Source organism: Bufo bufo, chromosome 4, assembly GCF_905171765.1.
Source record: "Bufo bufo chromosome 4, aBufBuf1.1, whole genome shotgun sequence".
Classification (NCBI taxonomy): Eukaryota; Metazoa; Chordata; class Amphibia; order Anura; family Bufonidae; genus Bufo; species Bufo bufo.
In genome coordinates this window covers 239,018,498-239,036,358 of record NC_053392.1, presented here as the reverse complement: position 1 = coordinate 239,036,358, position 17,861 = coordinate 239,018,498, and positions in this window count along the sequence as shown.

The window sequence follows — 17,861 nt, the reverse complement described above, 5'->3', positions numbered from 1 at the left end:
TTGTCTTAAAACACTACACACAAACAGTGCTACACTAAAACAGCCCGTTCAAGGCAAAACATTACCAGTTATTGGTCAAAAAGAAGTGCAATAAGGATCAGTGAGGTTTCAAACCAACACATTAATCCCATTTTTCCTTTCACATTATAAACAAATTTTCAAACTATAACATAAGAACTTAAGTATCCTGTGAGTTAACTGAGTGCAATTCAACTAAAATGCTAGATAATACACACATTCAAAGTAATCTCTATAAAAATTAAACTTTTCTTGCTTTTGTGCTCACAAAATCATAAAGCAAAGTCTGAAAATCAATGTCCTATGCAATACGGTCCTAATAAGTCCCATCAATCTCTCTTGTGACATTGTTGAGCATAGATAATTTTTTATTAATTTGAGCTTTGAAAAGCTTTGTTCACCAGATCAGCATCTTCTGAGTTTTTATCAGTCAATACAGTATGCAAATCTAAACAATACTTCATAAGTGTCTCATATGGTACGTTTTTAAGTTTCTGGATATCGTACAGAAACTGAAAGTGCCTGCTGTGATGCTTAATCGCTCATCAAGAGAATTAATGCAAACATCCAAAATGCTAAAAAAGCACTCAACTTTAATTTTTTTTGCAGGATCATCAATTTGATCATCTTGCGCTTCATAAGAAAACAACCTTTTTTTCTTTATTTGCCGCACTAATGCGGGAAACACAGGCTCAATCTCCATTTCTGTGGCTAGCTCTTTAGCCTGTCACAACGGGGAGTGAGGGAAACCCCCCACCGTGCGGTGCCAAAGGGTAAAGGGGATCAGCCTGGCCAAAAAGGAGTGATAAGGGAGCAGGTCATCCTCTCCCTGACTCCTCACCATATGAGCGGACCCTGATGGTGGGACGGCTCATACACGGGATACCTAATATCCTGAGTCGCCCTGGAAATCCCTCACATAGGAGCAGGGGAGAGACTACCTGTTCATCCTCAACACGGAGGAACAGGAGTCTCTAACTAAGGCCAGGCTGCAAGGAGGGAAAACACACAGTGGCATACCTCCAATAGAGGCAGACCACGCAGCTGCTATGGGGCCCCTGGGGGAAGGGGGCCGCAGTGGAGGATAGGCCCCGCCCACTAATTACACTTGTATGGATACCTGAGAAAGTAAGAGGTGGAGAAGGACCTTTGGTGATGTCATCAACCATGTGACCAGTGCAGGAAGCCAATGAATAGCAGAGCAGCAGAAGTCTAAAGGACCTTTGGTGATGTCATCAACCATGTGACCAGTGCAGGAAGCCAATGAATAGCAGAGCAGCAGAAGTCTAAAGGACCTTTGGTGATGTCATCATCATGTGACCAGAGCAGAGGACTGGTGAAAGACCTGTGGCATATCACTGTGAGGGGACGGAGCTTCTGTGTGGTGCCTGAAGGAGAGGTTAGTGGTGTTCTGGGATAACATAACATCCTAGAAAAGCTGGGAGTTGTAGTTTTGTCGTATTATATGTTTCTTAATGTAATTTAAACGTATGCCCTAGTACAGGCTGGTAATGCTGGGAGTTGTAGTTCTCTCCTCTTATACCCCCTCTTTGGAATGTATACTGATGACCCATAATAAGTCTGGCCATACTGGGGGTTATAGTTATTTCTTTTTAAAGCTCTTACCTGGTACAACTAGATGATGCCCTATAATCTGGACATGCTGAGAGTTGTAGTTCTCTTTTATTAGGCTGGATTCTCATCACAGTTTAGTTTTCTGTTTTGCATGCAGGACTTTTTTCTGTCTAAAATAACGGATCTCCGACAGAAATGGCATAAACGGATGCCAAATGTGCAGAACTGATGCTTGAAATACAGGATCATTTTTTTTTCTTTATTTTTCTGTTTATCTGATGGATCAGAAGAACTGAAAACTAAACGGTGATATGAACCCGGCCTTATACTCTGTGCTGGTGACGGTCGCTGTTCTGCCGTCATAGGAGCACAACAACGAAAATCACTGCAGTTCCGGATCTGACACTTCATGGACGACAACACCTGACGGATCCCGCTGACTATGATGAGATCTGTCAGGTTTCCATCTTCCAGGCTATAAAATTGTGTCCAGCATTTATGACCTGATCCACGAATGAGGCCCCAACATAGATGTGAACGAAGCTTTATATGTTCTGCAACAGCTGAGGTATGCATTAGGAGGTTCTGACAGTTCATAAGGCAAGGGGGGCTATGGTGGCACTGGTATACTATTATGCCAGCACCACCATAGCACCCCCTGTGTGCTGCTTATAGTGGACAGTGCCCTCAGACAATGAATGGGGACAATCAAAAGCGGGTTTTTTCCCGGTATTGAGACCCTATGACGGATCTCTATACCGGAAAATAGAAACGCAAGTGTGAAAGTAGCTCCTAATGTCTACACGGCTGCAACTGCTGGGGGTATGGCAGGGGAGAAGCCAGGGCAGGTGGTGGGATGGGCCAGTGGACGGAGTTAGTGGGGCCCCATTAAGATTCTTGCTATGGGGCCCAAGGATTTCTATGTACGCCCCTGGAAACACATACAGCTAAAGGAGATGGCAGGTAAGTGAAACCAGTAACAAACTTACCTGCCTCAGACACACTGACTGGAACCCGTGCACAATTGCTAGTGTCCACACCAACATAAAAGGACACAGCATACACCACAAACCACACAGGGACCCAGGACATCCATAGCTGCAATAACTTGAGACAGGGGAATGACTAGTAAACAATCCATGACACCAAACACAACCAGACATGTAACACCAAACTAGACATTCAAACACCCTGCACATAACCCACTCCATACAAATAGGGACAAGAAGGGAAGGAGACACCGGGATGACATAGAACATCTATGACCACAAGAGTGGCCCTCACTGGAAAGATGGTAAAGTCAGAAGCAGAGAACCACCAGCATACACCAAGGCTGGAAGAACTCAGAGCTTCAAGCATCCAGCAGAGGCTAAATAGCCCAAGCAGCCACACCCACACACACATAAACCCAGTGTTCACAAAACACTAGGAAGGGAGTTAACCCTTCCAACACCAGACAAGGGAAGGAAGCCACTTAAAGGGGAAGTGCACACACAAGCATACCAAACCACGTAACCACCGGCAACAGCATGCGTGGCAACCATGTCACGGCAATCACCCAGAAGGCCGAGGCACTGCCACCACATGCTCTCACAGCAACACGTTGCCACGGGCAACCGCAAGTGTGGCAACAGTGTCATAGCGTACACCATAGGCCGAGACATAGCCTCCTCCAGCAAATCTTCAAATCCTTTATCTGAACGATAATCCTTCAAAAAAGTTGTTGTAGATTCCAACATATCAATTACATCTGGAAGGTATATACTTTTACTTTGAAGCAGCTTGCTGACAAAGTTAATTCTATTTAGAATGTTGTACCACATTACAATGAAACACAAATTTTTTAAGTTGTTTAGTTCTTTTGCAAGGGATTCCGCATCAGATTAAGCCATTGCTGTCTGTGAGCTATTGTAGTGTACGGGGACTGTAATGCCCGTCACTACAAAGGTGTCACTTGGTGTGCTGTCGTCCCCCCTTATTTATGGGGAAGTTGGTATATGTCATCTTTATAAATTGTCATGTAATGTAATGTTATGTATTTCCCTGTTACTGTGAAACTTGCATGTACAGGCCTGCTAGGGGTGTCATTCCAGCTTCTAGTCACTAGAGGGAGCTAGAGAGCCCTAGTTTATATAAGGCCCAGACAGGGAAGCAAAAGTCAGTCAGAAGTTTCTAGAGTGTGCTGAAGTTTCTAGAGGCTGAGGAAGCTGAGGGAGAGACAGAGGCATGTCAAGGAAAGCAAGAGGTACTCAAGATAACAGAGGAGGTACTTTATAAAGCTAAAACCAAGGATATACGCCAGAGTTAAGGTATTGGGCCTTGGAGAAGATTTGCTATGTTCCAGGATCAGTCAGAGATAGAGTGCAAGCTCCTGTACTGCAAGTCCTGTGTGTTTAACACTCTGTAGTCACCTTGCTCAATCTGTATTGCCTGCATCAACCGTATTGAAAAATCGACTGTATGCAAAGGAACTGTGCTTCCGTTAATGTCTCTATGAAAACTACTAAAGTTGGAGTTCTGTTTTATCATCACGGTGTTCCTCATTTATTCCTGCTATCAGCTAACGGCGTGCCACCGTTTAATTGGCACTGGCGTCACGAACATTTTCCTACCATCACCTGCCTATGCAGAGAGTCAGCGTCTCAGGTTAGTGTCATTGCACTACTACACCCAGAAACTCTATTACACACAACTTGAGTACGCTGCACCTCTCTTTTGGCGTCACGAACAGGATACGCACGCTTTCTAGTGCAAGAAGCGTGAACTTTGTGCCTTATACAGTTGCCCTGTGACCAAAGTGACAAATTACCTGTTTATTTAAAGTGGACTTTGTGAACTGAAAATCATACCAAAAGTGTTCCTAAAACCTCTAAAAAGCGCTGTGCAGTGTTGCGCTACCAAGAGGAAGAAAATCGCCACATTGGAGTGTGGTTTTGTGGACTTTTTACCATCCTGCTTGCTGTCAGGGAATGGACAGCGTTTTGCTAAAGATGGCCACCGGCCGCCTGGAGTAAAGTTTCCCGCGCTGCTGAGGACCTTCGTGGGCGGATCCCTGCAAGGACACAGAGAATCCCGCCCCTCTTCATCATCGCACCGCCGCGGCCCTGCTTCTTCTACGTCATCGGGTGCTCAGGACGTCCGGAATCTCGCGAGACTTGGCCTGCGCAAGCCCGGCGATACCGGTAAGCACTTGTAACCGGAGGGAAGGGGAGTGTTCCGGCCCCTTTAGTCGCCAGTGGCCACCTCTCAATAGACTACCATGTCAGAGCCAGGAGTGCCTGAGCAGCCGGCCCCGGGAGAGCTTGCGGCTCCTAATCATCCTACAGCCCCCAGCATGATGCCCTTTACCATGCCTTACTATTTCGGGGCCCCATGGTTCCCCCGCTACAGAGGAGAGACCCATACCCTAAGGGACTTTAAAGAAAAGTTGCTGGCATTATTCAAACTGTACCCCATAAATGCCGACCAGCAAATGGAAATCCTGCTAGCGCAGCTGGAGGGAGCTGTCCGCAGGGAGGTATTATCCTGGCCTGCTACTGAGCGGAGTACTCTAGAACAGATATTCACCCGCCTCAGGGCCACTTTTGAAACTAGGACTGCCTCAGAGATAAAGATGCACTTCTTTGGCAAGAAACAGAAGTCCGGTGAGTCCCTCCGTGACTATGCCCTATCACTTCAGGAGGCTTTAGGGGCTGTAATCCAGATAGATCCCAAAGAGGCTGATAACCAGGACCAGACCCTGAGGGAACAATTTATCAACGGGGTGTCTAGTGAACAAATAAGGACCCAATTAAAGATGCTGTCCGCCCAGCACCCTAACAGTACCTTTCTGGACTTTAAAGAACTGGCTATAAAAATTCTGGGGTCCGCAGTATCTCCTGAGTTGAGCACCCCACCTGAGTCACCAGCCTGCAGGCCAAAACCGCTTATCACTAACCGAGCTGAGGCCGGCCAAGCTGTTCAAGTGTCAGCTACCGATACTATTGCCATGCTGACAGAGCAAGTAAATCACCTCACTAAAAGTCTAGAGAAAGTGTGCAGAAAAATAGAGGAATGGGAAAAACCCATAATGCTAGATGAAGAATTCCTGTCACCTCCTAGGCCGTTCCCACCTCCTTACCAAGAGACTCACCCCAGGGATCCTGGGAGGCGTAATAGAGATCGCAAGCGGCCCGTGTGTACATACTGCAAAAAGCTGGGACACACAGAATCCACGTGCTGGCAGTTAAACGGGCAACCCCTGAGGCTGAGGACCACCCCTCGGGAGGTAGAACACTAGGTCCAGAGGATCCAAATTGGATGCCACGTTATGTAGGATCCCATCCTAAAATCAATATAGAGATCAACGGGGTCCCCTTTGAAGCCCTATTAGATACTGGGTCTCAGGTCACTACTATTCAGCTGCCTGCATTTGAAAAGTTCTGGGACACCAACCAGTTGACCCAACCGCCTGAATCCTGGGTGGAAATTATCGCCAGCAATGGCAAACCAGTAAAGATTCATGGATACTGGGAACCCACCCTGCAGGTGGGAGAAGTAACCCTGCCTCAACAGGGAGTGATAGTAGTACAGGCCGGTGACAGAGGAGGACATCCTGTCATTCTAGGCACCAATGTCTTCAAAAACTGTTATTCAGAAATACTCGCTGTATTACATCAGACTTTGCCCACTGCTTCCTCTGCATCCAGGAGGGTGATTCAAAAGACTATTACTGTGTTAAGTGCCCAGCAGAGGTTTGCTAATGGGAAAGGAGAAATTTGTACTGCCAGGATTAGTGATATTAAGCCTGTGACCTTGCCTCCTAATTCTCAAACTCTTTTATGGTGTCGTGCTGTCCTGGGAGTCCAAGGCCGAGATTATCCAGCCCTGGTGGAACCAATCCAGATGGAGGATTACCCTTATGTGAGAGCTGCCAAGTGCCTGGTGAACATCTCCCAAGGTAAAGTACCTGTCCGTCTGATTAACCTGAGTGATCATCCTGTTGCGCTTACTAAGCATTGCCGTGTTGCCCAGCTGTCCCAGGTGTCCTTCCAAGACATCATTCGTCTTCCAGCGACAGAGAAGCCGCCAGCTGCAGTCAGCGGATGTTCGCCGGTGACCCAGCCACAAGTGCCCTGGTGGGAAGAGCTCCATGTAGGGGATGAGACTATCCCCCAACATCAACAAGAAGGGATTCTACAGCTTGTCAAGGAGCACCACCAGGCCTTCAGTAAGCATGCTACTGATTATGGAGAGGTTAGTGCCATACTACACACCATACCTACTGGCTCTCATCCTCCTATCAAGGAGAGATACAGACCCTTACCACCTACTTCATATCAGACTGTAAAGGAAATGATCCAAGAGATGAAAGACTCTAATGTAATCCGGGACAGCCGTAGTCCGTGGGCTGCACCCCTGGTTCTTGTAAAGAAGAAGGACGGTAGTATCCGTTTCTGTGTGGATTATAGGAAAATTAATCAAATAACCCACAAAGATGCATACCCACTGCCCCGCATTGAGGAGTCCCTAACTGCTCTGGGCTCCTCTGCCTATTTCTCCACATTGGACTTGACCAGTGGCTACTGGCAAGTACCCATGGCCCCTGCAGATAGGGAAAAGACTGCTTTCACTACTCCCATGGGCCTGTTCGAATTCAATTGTATGCCGTTCGGGCTATGTAATGCCCCAGGAACTTTCCAGAGACTAATGGAACGGTGTTTGGGTCACAAAAACTTCGAAACAGTGCTGCTGTATCTAGATGACGTCATTGTGTACTCAAAAACATATGAAGACCATCTGAAACATTTGGCAGAAGTATTTGAAATCCTTATCAAATATGGCTTGAAGGTAAAGCCATCCAAGTGTCACCTGCTCAAACCTGCAGTAAGATACCTGGGGCATGTAGTAAGCGGAGAGGGAGTGCAACCTGACCCTGATAAATTAGCAGCTGTCCGTAATTGGCCGGTTCCTACTACCGTCAAAGAGGTGAGGAGTTTCCTTGGTTTTGCCGGCTACTATAGACGTTTTATCCCACATTTTGCTCAAATAGCCGATCCTATCCAGGAACTCTTGAGGGGGCAACCCAAGAAAAGTCCTAGAACTCCTGTGCCCATTGAGTGGAATGAGGAAAGAGAGATAGCGTTCCAATTGCTAAAAAAGAAACTGACCGAGCCTCCTGTGTTAGGTTATCCAGATTATAGCAAGCCTTTCCATCTTTATACCGATGCTAGCAAGCGAGGCCTGGGAGCTGTGTTAGCCCAAATCCAAGAGGGAAAAGAGAGAGTGATAGCATATGCAAGCCGCTCCCTGAAAGGAGCTGAGAAAAATGACCAGAATTATAGTTCCTTCAAACTAGAGTTCCTGGCATTAGTGTGGGCGGTGACAGAAAAATTCAAGGATTATCTAGCCGCCACCCCGTTCATTGCATTCACTGACAATAACCCTCTGGCACATCTGAATACAGCTAAATTAGGGGCCTTGGAGCAGAGATGGGCCTCTCGCCTTGCCAACTATAATTTCTCTGTAAAGTATCGTGCTGGACGTACTAATGATAATGCTGATGCTTTATCCAGGCTTCCCACAGAGACAGCTCCTGATGATGTGCAAGATGCTTGGGAAGATGTAGAGATGCCGGCTTTCTATAACAAATTTGCTCAACAGGATCAGGCTCGAGCTACCAATAACAGAGCTGCAGTTCCTTCACCCTCCAGTAGGCCTGAACCTAAAGAAGAAAGGTGGGTGAAACTACAGTCTGAAAGTAGAGTGCTGGGTGAGTTGTTGGACTTCATTACTAGTGGCAGAGCCCCTGAGAGGATTCGGCGTAAGAGTGCAGATCCTGAGCTCATCAAACTGTGGAGACAGCGCCATCAACTCTTCATACAAAAGGGCCTGTTACTACGGAGAAGCCTAGACCCAGTGTCCAACGAGAGAGTGCACCAGATTCTCATACCCCGACGAGATGCAGGTATGGTGTTGGAGATGTACCACAATCAATCCGGTCACTTTGGGGTCCAAAAGACTGAGGCTACTATCCGCCAGTGGTTTTACTGGGTGGGCATGAGAGAAGACATGGAGAAGTGGTGTCGAGAGTGTGTAGCCTGTGCCTTAAAACGGAGTGAGCACCATGATCAGAGGGCACCACTGAGACCCATTGTAAGTACCCGTCCTCTTGAACTTGTCGCCATCGACCATGTGAAACTGGAGCCTAGTCGCTCAGGGTATGCTTATGCCATGACTGTTATTGACCATTTCACTAAGTTTGTTGTAGCAGTGCCTGTGAGAGACCAGACAGCCAAGACTACAGCCGAAATGTTCTGGAAGCACTTCCTCCTGCCCTATGGATGTCCGGAAAAGAACCTCACCGATCAAGGACCTGCTTTTGAGTCCCATCTGTTCCATGAACTGTGCTGCTTACACAACTGTAAGAAGATCCGGACAACGGCCTACCATCCTCAAGGTAACGGATTATGTGAAAAAATGAATCAGACCTTGATAGAGATGCTGAGGGCCGTGCCTCCTGAGAACAGAGGAGATTGGCCCAGTCTGTTGCCACAGCTCATGTTCACATACAATCATACCATACATTGTTCCACCGGGTATACCCCTTTTTACTTGATGTTTGGGCGCCAAGGGACATTGCCTGCTGATCATTCATTGGACATACACGTACCTGATTGCATTAACCCATTACCTAACACCGACTGGGTTGCTGAATATCAAAGGCGATTGAATACAGCCAAAGCCATTGTTCAGGAGCGTATGGACTATGCTAGGGACCGACAGCAGAGAGACTATGATCAAGCAGCCCATGCAGAACCCTTGACAATAGGGGCCGTGGTATGGTTAAAGAATAACCGCCGTACCAGTAAATTGGACAGTAAATGGGAGCGAAGTCCCTATGTTGTCACGGCAATCCCAAATGTTGGAACTCACACTTATGAGATCACCCGGGAAGACAAGGGATCCCAAATTGTACACCGAAACCGGTTAAAGCTCTGCCTGACACCAGAACCTAGTGCCGAGAGTTCTGGATCTGAATATCCTGTGTCAGAGTCAGCAATACAGCCCGAGGATCCTATGCAGGCTGTTAGTAATCTGAGGTATGACGCTGATCCCATGCATTGGCTTCTGACACCTTGGTTGAACTTGCTGGTGCCTGCTCCGGCACCTACTGTAACTTCACCTCCGGAAGAGCTGGTTCAAGATGCCCCGGATCCAGTTCCCCCTCTAGTGGATCTAATTGTTCCAGTTGTTCCAGTTGTTCCTGACCAAGATCTCCCTGATGGAGACCCTCCTGTTGCTCCTCTCTCTTCTACCTCGTTGCTAAGGGAAGAGGAGACCCCTGTTTTGAGAAGGTCTACCCGGATGACCAGGGGACGCCCGCCAGTCCGTTTAGGAGACTTTGATTATTCTGGTGGTGTCTCCTCCCAAACAGTTGCCACTGGCAATACCTTACTTGACATTTGTGCGCAAGAATGGACTCCTCCACGTGAGCCCTTGCCTGTGATACACCCACTGGAAACTCCTGGGTAGTTCCGTTTTTATACTGTTTTATCTATTGTGCTGTTCTATTATGGACTTATTCATTGTCATGGACTATCCTGGTTTTAATGTTACGCTGTGCCAGGTCAGCGCCCCAGTTCCATTCACTATCCTGAGAGAAGAGAACGACGCCCCTTGTCACCACCCTTCATCTTTGCCAATTGGACCTGATATGAATGTAAATGCAGATGAATTACATGTATGTATGCCTGCATGTCTCTTTTTTCTGTTTCAGTTGGGCGAGCCCTGATGGAGTACGAGGCCGTACTCAGCTTAAAGCAGTGGGGTATGTAGTGTACGGGGACTGTAATGCCCGTCACTACAAAGGTGTCACTTGGTGTGCTGTCGTCCCCCCTTATTTATGGGGAAGTTGGTATATGTCATCTTTATAAATTGTCATGTAATGTAATGTTATGTATTTCCCTGTTACTGTGAAACTTGCATGTACAGGCCTGCTAGGGGTGTCATTCCAGCTTCTAGTCACTAGAGGGAGCTAGAGAGCCCTAGTTTATATAAGGCCCAGACAGGGAAGCAAAAGTCAGTCAGAAGTTTCTAGAGTGTGCTGAAGTTTCTAGAGGCTGAGGGAGAGACAGAGGCATGTCAAGGAAAGCAAGAGGTACTCAAGATAACAGAGGAGGTACTTTATAAAGCTAAAACCAAGGATATACGCCAGAGTTAAGGTATTGGGCCTTGGAGAAGATTTGCTATGTTCCAGGATCAGTCAGAGATAGAGTGCAAGCTCCTGTACTGCAAGTCCTGTGTGTTTAACACTCTGTAGTCACCTTGCTCAATCTGTATTGCCTGCATCAACCGTATTGAAAAATCGACTGTATGCAAAGGAACTGTGCTTCCGTTAATGTCTCTATGAAAACTACTAAAGTTGGAGTTCTGTTTTAACATCACGGTGTTCCTCATTTATTCCTGCTATCAGCTAACGGCGTGCCACCGTTTAATTGGCACTGGCGTCACGAACATTTTCCTACCATCACCTGCCTATGCAGAGAGTCAGCCGTCTCAGGTTAGTGTCATTGCACTACTACACCCAGAAACTCTATTACACACAACTTGAGTACGCTGCACTATCCCTTGAAATATCAGACAAGGCATCATAGATTTCTCCAACCATTGAACCTAAATGGTCAAACAGCATCTATTCTTGAAGACCATCTAGTGTCAGACAAAGGTTTCACTGTAAGGCCTCTTTCACACGGGCGTTGCGGAAAAATGTCCGGGTGCGTTGCGGGAACACCCGCGATTTTTCCGCGCGAGTGCAAAACATTGTAATGCGTTTTGCACTCGCGTGAGAAAAATCGCGCGTGTTTGGTACCCAAACCCGAACTTCTTCACAGAAGTTCGGGCTTGGGATCGGTGTTCTGTAAATAGTATTATTTTCCCTTATAACATGGTTATAAGGGAAAATAATAGCATTCTGAATACAGAATGCTAAGTAAAACAGGGCTGGAGGGGGTTAAAAAAAATAAAAAATCATTTAACTCACCTTAATCCACTTGCTCGCGATGCGGGCATCTCCGTCTGACTCTTTTACAGTCTAGGACCTGTGGAGAGCATTAACTATAGTTTAAGGACCTGGGATGACGTCACTCTGGTCATCACATGGTACGTCACATGATCTTTTACCATGGTGAATCACCATGGTAAAAGATCATGTGACGTACCATGTGATGACCGGAGTGACGTCATCCCAGGTCCTTAAACTATAGTTAATGCTCTCCACAGGTCCTATACAGTAAAAGAGTCAGACGGAGATGACGGGCATCGCGAGCAAGTGGATTAAGGTGAGTTAAATGATTTTTTATTTTTTTTAACCCCTCCAGCCCTGTTTTACTATGCATTCTGTATTCAGAATGCTATTATTTTCCCTTATAACCATGTTATAAGGGAAAATAATAAGGTTCGGGTCTCCATCCCGATCGTCTCCTAGCAACCGTGCGTGAAAATCGCACCGCATCCGCACTTGCTTGCGGATGCTTGCGATTTTCACGCAACCCCATTCATTTCTATGGGGCCTGCGTTACGTGAAAAACGCACAAAGAGGAGCATGCTGCGATTTTCACGCAACGCAAAAGTGATGCGTGAAAATCACCGCTCGTGTGCACAGCCCCATAGAAATGAATGGGTCAGTATTCAGTGCGGGTGCAATGCGTTCACCTCCCGCATCGCATCCGCGCGGAATACTCGCTCGTGTGAAAGGGGCCTAAGTCTCCCAATGTGCTTTTTCAAGACATTCCAATGAAGTGTGGATCCTGATAAAAATACACTGCGTGCAGAATTATTAGGCAAATTAGTATTTTGACCACATCATCCTCTTTATGCATGTTGTCTTACTCCAAGCTGTATAGGCTCGAAAGCCTACTACCAATTAAGCATATTAGGTGATGTGCATCTCTGTAATGAGAAGGGGTGTGGTCTAATGACATCAACATCCTATATCAGGTGTGCATTATTATTAGGCAAAATGGGTCAAAAGAAGGACTTGACAGGCTCAGAAAAGTCAAAAATAGTGAGATATCTTGCAGAGGGATGCAGCACTCTTAAAATTGCAAAGCTTCTGAAGCGTGATCATCGAACAATCAAGCGTTTCATTCAAAATAGTCAACAGGGTCGCAAGAAGCGTGTGGAAAAACCAAGGCGCAAAATAACTGCCCATGAACTGAGAAAAGTCAAGCGTGCAGCTGCCAAGATGCCACTTGCCACCAGTTTGGCCATATTTCAGAGCTGCAACATCACTGGAGTGCCCAAAAGCACAAGGTGTACAATACTCAGAGACATGGCCAAGGTAAGAAAGGCTGAAAGACGACCACCACTGAACAAGACACACAAGCTGAAACGTCAAGACTGGGCCAAGAAATATCTCAAGACTGATTTTTCTAAGGTTTTATGGGCTGATGAAATGAGAGTGAGTCTTGATGGGCCAGATGGATGGGCCCGTGGCTGGATTGGTAAAGGGCAGAGAGCTCCAGTCCGACTCAGACGCCAGCAAGGTGGAGGTGGAGTACTGGTTTGGGCTGGTATCATCAAAGATGAGCTTGTGGGGCCTTTTCGGGTTGAGGATGGAGTCAAGCTCAACTCCCAGTCCTACTGCCAGTTTCTGGAAGACACCTTCTTCAAGCAGTGGTACAGGAAGAAGTCTGCATCCTTCAAGAAAAACATGATTTTCATGCAGGACAATGCTCCATCACACGAGTCCAAGTACTCCACAGCGTGGCTGGCAAGAAAGGGTATAAAAGAAGAAAATCTAATGACATGGCCTCCTTGTTCACCTGATCTGAACCCCATTGAGAACCTGTGGTCCATCATCAAATGTGAGATTTACAAGGAGGGAAAACGGTACACCTCTCTGAACAGTGTCTGGGAGGCTGTGGTTGCTGCTGCACGCAATGTTGATGGTGAACAGATCAAAACACTGACAGAATCCATGGATGGCAGGCTTTTGAGTGTCCTTGCAAAGAAAGGTGGCTATATTGGTCACTGATTTGTTTTTGTTTTGTTTTTGAATGTCAGAAATGTATATTTGTGAATGTTGAGATTTTATATTGGTTTCACTGGTAAAAATAAATAATTGAAATGGGTATATATTTGTTTTTTGTTAAGTTGCCTAATAATTATGCACAGTAATAGTCACCTGCACACACAGATATCCCCCTAAAATAGCTAAAACTAAAAACTACTTCCAAAAATATTCAGCTTTGATATTAATGAGTTTTTTGGGTTCATTGAGAACATGGTTGTTGTTCAATAATAAAATTAATCCTCAAAAATACAACTTGCCTAATAATTCTGCACTCCCTGTACATATATTTTCTGCACAACAGAAAAGAAGGATGCTCCATTCCTGCATGACATGGCTGCATCATTCACCACAAGATTTAAAGTGTGAGCGCTGCAGAGAACATAAAAGGCCTGCGAGTTTAAATCAAGGATCCTCTTCTGAACACCATGGTGTTTGCCCTTCATGTTGGAACCATTATCGTAGCCTTGTCCTCTCATATCACCAAGGGGAATCTTTTGTTTTTCTAATTCACTCAAAATTGCCTTGGTCAGACCTTCTCCAGTAGAGCTTTGGATTTGGAGAAAGCCTAGAAATCTTTATTCTATACACACCTTTGGTTCAGCAGTAGGAGACCTCCCTTCTTTGATGAACACAAATCTAACATTTATAGTCATTTGTTCAATAAGTGAAATGTCTGGGGTGCAATCAAGTATGATAGAAAAATACTTTGCCGCTTTCAGTGCCTGCAGAATCTGTTTTGTAATTTCATTGGCAATAAGGCCAATTAGTTCATTTTGAATGTCCTTCCCCAAATAATGATGGAAAATGTCCTTATTTTTGATACGCTTCAGATGTTCCTGCATAACCGTATCAAATGTGGCAAGCATTTCTACAAGTTGCAGAAAACTTCCATTATTTTCACTATGTAATGTATCTTTGCTACCTCTAAAAGCCAAGCACTGGCGACCAAGATACGTTACAATGGTTACAAGCCTCTTGACAACATATTGCCAGTGTTGTTTTTCTGCTGTCCAAAATCTCTGGGATACAGCATATATTGTTTTTCCTGATCCAAATCTTCTAGAGAATTCATTTCAGTCTGTCGGGTGGTAATAATTCAATTAAGAATTATTAATTATGGTCATAAAAATAATTAACCATAAAAAAATAAAATTTATAAAAATTGTCATAAATTCTTAAAATCATGACCTGGTGAATTGTAGACAACCGAATTGATACAATTCACATCTGAGTCCGACTATTTCCTCAGATAAATAAGCTCTTTTGACGTGAGATGACGTTAATGATAAAATGTAGTTCTGCATTATACAATGATACACAGGTATTATAAAAATATGCAGATTTATTGGTTACAAGATTATAAACATATATAAGTAAATAAACACAATGATACATGCAAATGAATATATATCGCGTTAACATAAAGCATTACAAGCTTAACAATACATGTGAGTGGAAATAACTTGTCACATTATAATCAAGCTATTATTAGGTTAGGATATCAAAGTAGGAACATAAGTTATATACATTACTTCTGTTCAGAGAAAACCTCATGATATCAGGATGGGCATGTCTAATCCTAGACATCATTATAGAATGCTGAATACATTCTGCCCCCCTCTAACCAACTATACACCACATGACTTCAGGCATGGGCAAACCCATCCAAGGATATAACTTAGAAGAGATAACTGTATCCTTGCCCCATCCTGGACTATTTTCACATATAAAAAATTGGTAAGACTATTAAGACAAATAACAGGGATCTAGGATCTTAAATGGAAAGGATTTGACGTCTTTCCCGTGGGAATCCATCACTTAGCTTGGCGAAGAATGTTCTATCAATATATATATATATATATAAAAGCAATCATTTAATGCTTTGCTAGATTATGAGTCTAGATTCTTCTGCAGGTAGAATGAAGCCTCGCAATATCCTAAGACTACATCTCAACATGGAGATGATCAATTAATTTAATCATTTATTTATTCGCCAATCTAGATGGTATAATTTCACCCACACTATCAAATTAGTCTTAATAAAATGAAATATCATTTTCTGTGTCTCTTACCAAGTCCTAGCAGGAATCTCACCTCTGCTCCTAGGAAAGCTGGGTGGTCCATCATAGCGCATCTCATTATGGCTTCCATCTTGATAGACCTCAACTTCTCCTCTCCTCCCTCTCTCTTTCTCTTGATCGCTCTTTCCTCTTTGATCGCCTCCCATGCTACTCCGCACACGAGTAATTATTCCCCCCCTTATCTAAGAATCATCCCCTTTAGATTATGAGGTATTATAATCAGGTAGGGTGGGTGTATTCGCATGCTAATAACATCATGACGTTATCTCAACTCCTAATATGGTATTAGAACAAATAATGAAATAATATAATATTGCCCATCTGCCTCCAGATGGCACTGCGGTACTGTAGGTGAATATAACAACTTTTTAAGCATAAAATTAAATATCTAATAATACTTTCACAGGACCTCAATGACCTTTCTACCATAAATCACTGAGGAAGGTCTTTTCCTTACACTTTTAATTACTTATATCCCAGATTTGTTGGAGTTGACTGTCTTCTCCTATCTTTCTGAAATATGGGTTGACTTGATGAAAATTTTATGTAGCGGCTTTGATGCTGGGCATCGGAATTTGTACATTTAATTTATCTACATCCATGAATAACTATTGTTTTGAAATCCAATTAACTTAAACTTACTGAGTTGTTTCTGTACCTTCTAAATAGTAAATACATAGTATGACATATATATAAATCGATACATTGTTACACATAGATAACACATTATATGAATTATTGATTAACATATGTTGTAAACTAAATATACCATACAGAGATATATATATATATATAATTATGAATATATAAATTGAAGCTCATACAGCAGGTGTGCGATAAAGACATGAATCCTTATCAAGTAACCTTGTCCCCTCCATGTTTTAGGGAGTTGACTTACTTCTTACAGATGGTCTCATATCTTTAGCACTAACTCTCAAATACAATGTCCATTTATGTTCCCAATTATTATTTTTTTAAATATAAACTGAACTTGCCATGAACTCATCTTGTCTTTTTCAGCCACATAACAAAACTTTGGTTCAGGCTGAATCTTATTCTTAAAGGCAATGAGATGAGCATTCATTTTGATTATAATGTCATTAGATAATATTGTATACGTATGAAAATGCACAACAAGTCTCCTACAGCAACAAGGTGAGAATTGGACCTTTCATGAATGTGAAGATTTTGAGACAAGTTCCTCCAATCACTATAGCCTCCGCTTGTCAAATTTGTTATTATTTTAGTTGAAAATAGCTTACAACAAAAACAAAACACTTTGTCCAGCTTAACAGAATAAACGATCCAGTTTCTGTAGGTTTCTTCTCCGCTTGGCAATCGTCTCTTATAATTTGCTTTAGTGAAACGTCTATTAGATGAATCTTTGGGAAAAACAAAATCAGCTTTTTGACTTGCAGGACCTTTTCTGACAATAGCATCCCTTAGAGAGGTGGTGAGAACAGCGGGCCAATTAGCTGGATCAGACAAATCAAGAGTCTCCAAAGTAGAACACTGTTCCGCTTGCATCATTTCTACATCACTTGATCCTTCTGTATCATTAGTCTTTTCAAGGTAAGGAGATGGTACATATGATGACGTAGAAGGTTGATCATCACCTACTTCTTCTTGTCTTTCCTCCGCGCTTGCATCATCCACATTAGCAGCCTCTTGAGCTTTGACGGGCTGTTGGTCTGCTGTTAAAGATTCCTCATGCATAGCTACGTGAGCTGGATCATCTTCCGCATTTGAAACTGGTTCTGATACAGGAGCATCTTCCTTTCTGGTTTTGTGAGAGGTCAGGTACTTCTTTAAATCTCCAGACATCTGCTTCCCAGCTTTTTCTTTTTCTTCTCGCCTTTTTCTGAAACCTGCTCCTGATAATTACTTTTCTTTAACCCCTTAGGGACGCATGACGTATCGGTACGGCATGTTTCCCGAGTCCTTAAGGACCCATGACGTACTGGTACGTCATGTGTTGTTCCGATCACTGCCGTGCGGCTGGCAGTGATCGGAACCCGGTGCCTGCTCAAATCATTGAGCAGGCACCTCGGCTAAATGCGCGGGGGGGTCCCGTGACCCCCCCATGTCGGCGATCTCAACAAACCGCAGGTCAATTCAGACCTGCGGTTTGT